Source organism: Saccopteryx leptura, chromosome 1 (assembly GCF_036850995.1).
Source record: "Saccopteryx leptura isolate mSacLep1 chromosome 1, mSacLep1_pri_phased_curated, whole genome shotgun sequence".
NCBI lineage: Eukaryota > Metazoa > Chordata > Mammalia > Chiroptera > Emballonuridae > Saccopteryx > Saccopteryx leptura.
Window position 1 is genome coordinate 357,312,075 of NC_089503.1, and position 8,824 is coordinate 357,320,898.

At 36.1% G+C, this 8,824-nt stretch overlaps 1 pseudogene; it reads right to left on the reverse strand.

Annotated features, from left to right (window-relative positions):
- Nucleotides 1–4,873: 4,873 nt before the first annotated feature.
- LOC136388450 (Y-box-binding protein 1 pseudogene) lies at nucleotides 4,874–6,626 on the reverse strand (annotated as a pseudogene).
- Nucleotides 6,627–8,824: the final 2,198 nt, after the last annotated feature.

The window sequence follows — 8,824 nt, forward strand, 5'->3', positions numbered from 1 at the left end:
TGGTCACTCAAGGATTCTGATAAAGATGCACAATGAGATTAATGTTGTTATCATGCCTGCTAATATAACATTCATTCTGCAGCTTATGAGTCAAGGAGTAATTTTGACTTCTTTTTTTTTCTTTTCTATTTTCTTTTTTTTTTTTTTTTTTTTTTTTTTTTGAGAGAGGCAGGAGGAGAAAAAGACAGGAATATTGAGCTGCTCCTGTATGTGCCCTGACTGGAGAATTGAACCAGCAACCTCTACACTCTGAGATGACATTCCTAGCAACTGAGCTATCCAACCAGAGCTTAATTTTTATTGACATTTAGAGAGACAGAAGGAGAAAGGGAGAAAGAGGGAGAGAGAGAAAGGAAGCATTCATTTGTTCTTCTACTCAGTCACACATTTGTACTTCTTCCCATGTGTGCCCTGACTCCGGATCAAACCCATAACCTTGTTGTTTCAGGATTACACTCTTAACCAACTGAGCTAACTAGCCAGAGCTTAATTTTGACTTTTAATTCTTATTATTTAATAATACATTTTATAAAGGTATAGCTGTCTTAGTGAGTATTCTGATAGATCTGGGTAAAGTCAATTGAAAACTTAGAAAGAATTCACTACTTTGCATGTCATGAGGAATATCTGTGATACATGAGAAGTCAAAATATCAACACTAATAGGAATTTGGGAGAAGTTGGTTCCAATCTTCATGGATGACATTGAGAGGTTCAAGACATCAGTAGAGAAAGTAACTGCAGACATAGTGAAAATAACAAGGGAACTAGAATAAGTAGAGCCAAATACGTGACTGAATTGATGCCATTTCATGATACAACTTTAACAAATGAAAAATTACTCTTAATAGATAAGCAAAGAAAATGGTTTCTTGAAATGGAATCTACTCCAGGTGAAGATGTCATAAATACCACTGAAATGTCAACAAGGAATTTAGAATAGTACATAAACATAGTTGATAAAACAGTGCCAGGGTTTGGAAGATTGACTCCAATTTTGAAAGAGTTTCTACTGTGGATAAATGCTATACAACAGTATTATTTGCTTTACAAAGAAATTTTTTCACAAAATAATCAATTAATGTGGCAAACTTAATTGTTGTCCTATGTTAAGAAATTGACACAGAAATTTAACTTTCAGCAACCAGTACCCTGATCAGTTAGCAGCAATCAACATAAAGAAAAGATCCTTCACCAACAAAAAGATTAGGACTCAGATAATGGTTAATACTTCTGACCAGTAAAATATTTTTTAAATTAATGCATGTACATTTTTTAGACATAAAGCTATTATAGTATACTTTATAGACTATAGTATAGTATAGAGATAACTTATGTGCATTGTGAAACCAAAAAAATTATGGAACTTACTGTATTATAATATTTGCTTTATTATGGATCCAAATCTGCATTATCTCTGAGGTATCCCTGTATAAAATTAGTATACAACACACACACAACACACACACATTCTTGCTGTGCAAGCAGAGATGGCCTAAAAACCTCTGTAGCTTTTAACCCAAGATCTTGGTTTCTAATATCATTTTCTCATAAAGTGAGTCATAAATCCTTGGAGAAATGGCTCTTTGTTTTTACTAGGGCAAGGGATATTCAAGATGAATCTGGAGTACCATGTATTGTAAAAAAGTAAAAAAGTGCTCAAAACAAACAGGTACAATGATGGGGCTATGTCAAAGAGGCATAAAAGCCAAATTAAAGAGGACTCAATAGCCGAGGCTGAAACAACTTGAAAAATAAAATGGAAGTACAAAATAAATATCTATGAGTTTATAATTATATAATTAAGTGATTAAGTAAATTAATCAGTGAGTGACATGGATAAATCTCCCATACAGCAGATTTCTAAATTATTTATAAAGATATTTCACCTTCCAAGTGGTGGTGCATAACTCTCCACTGTCTTGGTGTGGCTATACCTAGTGACTTCCTTTCAAAGAGGATAATGCATATTGGAGGAAAATGGTAACTTTACAGAAACCAGAAAAGTACTATGGTACACCAGTCAGATAATAAGCATGAACATTAACAGAGATTAGTATGAAGACAGCATACACACTGATATAATGCAAATTACAGTACTATCCTTGCGGTTTTCTTCCTCAAAGTTATAACTCCAATCTAACATTGTAAAAATCACCAGTGATGCTAATCTAAGTGACTGGTATTTTATAAAATGCCTGACCAGAGCTGCTCAAATTCTGAAGCCTATAAAAATAAGGAAAGTTTGGAAAACTATCACACCGAGAAGAACCTGAGGAAATATAAAAACTAAATTCAATGTAGTATCCTGGATGATTGTAACAGAATGGACAATAGGTAAAAACTAAAAAAATGTGAATAAATTATATTTTTCAGTTAATAAGAAGGTTTCAATATTGGTTTGTTAATTGTGACAAATGTGTCATACTAGTAAGAATGAAAATGGTTTACTTTACATTGAAACTCCTTATAATAATTTTAGAATTTTTCTGTAAAACTAAAAATATTCTAAAACAAAAATTTTATTAAAAATAAAAACAATATCAAGTACTTATGATTATAAGTGATTATTTCTTACTTTAAAAACAAAAAAATAAGGCATGAAAAATATAATCAAGAACTTTATATTTAATAGTTAAATAGCTACAAAATAAAACCAAAATCCTTTCCAAAAAAAGCAAGACATTTTTTTACAAATGGAATTAAATGAGAAAAATGACTATTATAACTTCATATGAGTTTCCCAAAATCCTGAGAAGAAGTTTTATTCTTAAAGTAAAACTTAAAAATAAATTTAACACAGCCTGACATGGCGGTGGCTAAGTGGATAGAGCATCAGACTGGGATCCAGAAAGAACCAGGTTCGAGACCTCAAGGTCGTTAGCTTGAGCGCGGGCTCATCTGGCTTGAGCTAAAAAGCTCACCAGCTTGGATCCAAGGTCACTGGCTCAAGCAAGGCATTACTCAGTCTGCTGAAGGACCTGAAGGACCGTGGTCAAGGCACATATGAGAAAGCAATCAATGAACAACTAAGGTGTCACAATGAAAAACTGATAATTGATGCTTCTTATCTCTCTCCATTCCTGTCTATCCCTATCTATCCCTCTCTCTGACTCTCTCTCTGTTCTTGTAAAAAAAAATAAAATAAAATAAAAAATAAATTTAACTCATTGATCCCTTGGCTGAGATAGCAAGAGCAGGAAAGGAGGCAGAGATGGGAAGAGGAAAAGGTGGAACAGCACTGAAAATTTTCCAGAAATGAAAACTCAGACTCAAATGTCTTAACTGGTGAATCTTATCACACATATAAATAATAAACAATACCAATATAGCAAACATGTTTTCAAAAAAAATTAACCAGTTTAATTTATCCCACAAATGCAAGGTTGGTTTAACATTTGAAAATCAATTAACACAACACACTAGAATATAGAAAAACAAAACAAAACATTATCATCTCTACAGATGCATGAAAAACATTTGGCAAAATCTAGCACTCATTTGTGATAAAAAACAAAAAACAAAAGAACACTCAACAAAATAAGAATAAAAGGGAAATTTGCCCTGGCCATGTGGTTCAGTTGGTTAGAGAATCGTCTTGAACATATAGCTAATATATTTTACTTAGATAAAAAGCTTAACGCTTTTTACTTAAGGTAAAAAAATAACTGATAAAATTCTATTCAGTATAAGAAAAAAACAACAACAGTGAAACACAATTTACCAATATCGGAAATGAAGAACATATTTTGCAAATCCCATAGATTTTAAGAATAAATGAAAACTATTAAAAGTTTTGTGCAAATAAATTTGATAATTTAGATGAAATTGATTAATTCTTGAAGAAACAAAACTACCAAAATCACTAACAAAAAAAGATATCATGAATATAGGAAAATCAAATTTGAATTAAAATACTTCAAAATAAAAACTGAAAAATTCTACCAGATTCTTTTTTTTTGTAAATATGACTTTATTTATTATTATTATTATTATTTTATTATTCATTTTAGAGAGGAGAGGGAGAGACAGAGGGAGAGAGAGAGAGGAGAGACAGAGAGAGAGAGAAAGAGGGGAGGAACTGGAAGCATCAACTCCCATATGTGCCTTGACCAGGCAAGCCCAGGGTTTCGAACCGGCGACCTCAGCATTTCCAGGTCGACGCTTTATCCACTGCGCCACCACAGGTCAGGCTCTACCAGATTATTAAGAAAGAAATAATCACTGTTCTATACAATTCCCGATATAGAAATTCCCAATATGTTTAGAGTTTCACTAGTTCTAAACATGAAAAAAAAAAAAAGTGCCTTTAACTTCATTTATTGCATTATTCCTGAGTACCAACTCAATACAAACATTTGGCCAAGATGTTTTTATGTTCCCTGAGATTATTATTAGTTTCAAATTGAATAGTCCCTAAAATATTTGGATATTTTACTTTTCCTGATCACAGGTTGTGTTAACAATGGCTATAAAGAACTACTAAAAATAATTACGTGTAGTGTTATAGCCGTCTTTCCTCAAGGTTACACAGACTTCATTGCAGGGGGTTTTGTGTCTGTGAGATAAACCTGGGTGGGAGGCCATGACTATTTATAGTGGTAGTTAAACTTAATTTATTCCCAAGGGCATGGATACATTGTGTTTTTCACATTTTATACAAGTTTTGTGATAACTCTGAATGGTTTGCCTGTTAATGTCTTGCCTATGAGCTTCCTGAACAATTAACCATATCTTAATGTTCACAGCATGTATATATCACTTGCTGAATTTTGATTAGCGTGTTTACTGCACTAGGGAAACCTTATATATATTTGCATTAGTTAAATAAAGTGAGTGGACTCGTTTTTCAGTCTCTGTTTCTGGGACATTTTTTATTGCTTGAATTTCATATTCATGTCTTCTTGTTGGATGACTAAACAGGTTGATGGTAGAGATGGTAAACCAGCATTTACTCAGCCCCGCCCTGTGCAGACTCCGGAGCAGAAGAATTATCAGCTGGTGGATCGGCTGCTTTTGTTTCTTTGCCATCTTGTGGATTAGGGTTTTCTGGGCATCTGTGTCGGTTATTGAAGTTGCGGTGGTGCTGACGTTGAGGTGGCTGCTGACCTTGGGTCTCATCTCCTCGAGTTTCCTTATCTTCTTTATTACTGTTCTCCTTAGGCTGTCTTTGGCGAGTAGGGCCTCTGGGAAATCGTGGTCTATAGCCCCAATTGTCTGTCTCGCTGGTCTGCCTTGTTCTCCTGCACCCTGGTTGTCAGCATCCTCCATCACCTCTCCCTGCACAGGAGGGTTGGAATACTGTGGTCGATGCCCACAGGGTCTCCCCATATAGTGAGATGGGAACCATAGCCTACCGTAGAGCTGGCGCTGTTGGGCCTGGCCTTCCGCAGCTCTCTCGGATCTCTCATTTCCCCGCCCCACTATTTTGGTAGTTCTGGTAATTGCATGGAGGACCCCTGCGATGTGGGCAGCCTCTATAATGGTGACGGTCTGCTGCATCTTTACTGCCTTGATTGGAACTCCACCAGGGACATTTGCTGGTGCGCTCCACACCCTTTTCTCCTTCAACACCATCAAACTCCACAGTGTCTCCATCTCCTCCACTGCGAAGGTACTTCCTGGGGTTATTCTTCTTTATGGCAGTCTGGAGTACAAATACATCTTCCTTGGTGTCATTGCTGGTGATGAAACCATATCTGTTCCTTACCTTGAACCATTTCACTGTTCCTAAAAGCTTTGTTGCGATGACCTTCTTGTAGCCTCTGACAGGCGCCGCAGATGTGAGGCCACCCAGGCTGCTGCTCCCTGAGATGGAGGGCTTGGTGTCTGCCTTGCTGAAGGTGGGGGGGAGGAGGGCTGGAAGACGGGTGGCTGCTGGGTCTCAGCCTCACTGCTCAGGGTTGTGGTGATGATGACTGGGGCTGGCTGCGGCAGCTGCAGCTCCTCTTGGGGTGTGGTGGTAACTAGGCCGGCTGCTGCGGTGGGGCTGCTCAGGGCTCTCTGGGGTCCGCTCGCCTCTGCTGCTGCAGGTCGAACTCTCCATGATCGTTTTTTAAAAAAATTACTGTCTTTATTTCATTTGCAAGCAATAGAAACAAGTTTTAGATAAAATAATACTAGTAATTACAATTATATTCTAAAGATTTACTAAGACATTCAGGAAACTAAAGGAAGACCTGAACATTATCATTTCAGACAAAAATATAATTAAAGAAGTTTCTTAGTTTTTATCATCCAAAGATGATTTTTTAAGGGCATCATCTCATCTACACAGTCTTTGGGGTGTTCCCTGACTTTCACTGAGAGGCCCACTTCATTTATTTATTTTCATTTGCAATCATGTGTCAATGTATCTAATAGGTGGGATCATATATAACTGTGTGATCAGCTGAATGGAGAATGGTTGAATTTGATTCACTGGGCATTCTAAACAAGAATAGGTATGTCCATCAAGAGCACTTACCTTCTGCAGGCACGTAGAAATGTCTGGATCTGCCACGTGTCCTCATCTGGACACAGCCCTCCACCAAGGTTGCTCCATTCTCCCCACACCACAGTAGACTCGCCAGGAAAACAGAGCTGCCGTACATTTTCTGTTATGCTCTCATAAACCGTTTCTCTCATGGTAATCTTAGGTTAGAATGACTTGTGATGATTTCACCTAAATCTAACTCTTAAAAAATCTCCTCTACTGACTCTTTCAAGTGTTATAGGACCTTTACTACTTCCCATAGCACACTGTAACTTAAATTTCTTAATTATAGTAAAACTTTCTACATATTTACTGTGTGAGGGTAAAAAAAAAAAACAAAAAACCCATTAAAGTAAATGATGTAATCCTATTAGCTAATTCAATTAATAAAATAAACAAATATTCTTTTGAGATGTCCTACTGTCACTATTGGTTTCTGTGGCTAATTATTTTACATTGTTCTCTCTAGTATTAAGTTCACAATCACACGAAAGTTCTCATGTTATGTTTTGTCCCAGAATTCTGGATGTGACGTAGGGCACAGCATATGCCTCACCCATTAGAAACCCAATGTATCTGGAGTCTGTCATACTGCCTGGATGGCCGGGGGAATTTTTATCAAGAGCATAATAAAATTTTATAAAAGTTTTTAAAAGACACTACTAAATATTCCAGGATCTTTGTTTGTTCTGACTTTGGTGACTACTATATCCTGCAGGTCAGGGTCCTTTGTCATAAACTAAACACTTTGAATATTGCACCAAGGATTTCTCTATATATTTATATGATAGCTAGAAAACTGAAATGTGAAGATCTAGTTCAGGGGTCAGGAACCTATGGCTCATGAGCCAGATGTGGCTATTTGGATGGCTGCATCTGGCTCTCAGACAAATCTTTAATAAAAATAATAGTAACGTTAAAAATATAAAACATTCTTATGTATTACAATCCATTCATTTTCTACTGTTCATGTTCATGGTTGCAGGTGGCTGGAGCCAATCACAGCTGTCCTCCGGGACAACACCAAATTTTTATTGGATAGTGTGTAACATACACAGGTCATTGTATGGCTCTCACAGAATTACATTTTAAAATATGTGGCATTCATGGCTCTCTCAGCCATAAAAGGTCCCGACCCCTGATCTAGTTAAAGCAAGGTTCCAATGCAAGATTGGTGAGAAAAGACAAGTAGCACCTTTAAAAAATGTCACTTTTAAGAAAATTTGGTTATATTTTGGTGCATCTCATATCTAACTTTAAAAACATTTTATTCATATCTCCATTTATAACTTCAAAACCTAATGAACAGTATCTTTCTTCTCCTCTAAATTTATTCAAGTAAAAAATAAAATATGTGAACTTAAAAATGTAGAAATAAAATGAGAGCTTTAATACTGATGTAAACTATCTTGGAAAATATGACTTACATGTGAAAACCAAATATATTTGCTAACCTTCTGCTCTATAGTCTATACATTGAGCATCCTATTAAAGAATAAATGAAGTCAGTAAAACAAGCATTCTTTTTTAGCTTATTGCTTCCAAGATGCCAATATTGTGTACATTTAAAATATTAACAGATTAGAGTCCTTAACTTAAGAAACATAAATAAATTCCACCATCACTATCAGATAACATTACTATTTCTATGGAAAGACTAGGAGATTTGGTCAGAAACCAAAGACAGAAGAATTCTTCCAATTCAAAAGACGAAAGAGTATTATGATAGCTTTGTAATGTGTTAACTTTCTAGGTTAAACTATGCCTCCCAAAATTCTCTATTATGTTTCTGGAAAAGGTAGAGCATAAGAGAGATTTCTGGATGATCAGAAGGATGAAGGGAAGCAACAGCCATTCTATGACTGAGGCCTATTGTTGTTAACCCGATGACTCTTCTCCATGGCTCAAACAAGCGGCTGAGCCTGCACCTTCTCTACTGTCCTCCTAGATACTCACTAAGCTTTTCTCACTGCTGAATCAAGAGTCAGTGTTTAGTTTGTAATGAACGACGCTGATTTCCAGGATATAATAGTAACCAAAGTCAGAAACAGATAAACAAAAAAGCAATGCATGTTTCATTCATTCCTTGTGGGTTCCAACCAATGCATGTGGCCTACATTTTGTATTTGATCTACTCCTTTGTTTATTTATTTTTAATGTTTATTATATTGATGTTAGAGAGCAAAAAAGGGAGAGAGAAGGAGACAGAGACAGGAACATTCATCTGTTCCTCATGTGCCCTGACCGGGGATCAAACCAACAACCTCTGTGCTTTGGGACAATGCTCTAACCAAGCAAGCTATCTGGCCAGGGCATTCCAATTTATTTTTATTTTTCCTTTCAGATTGCC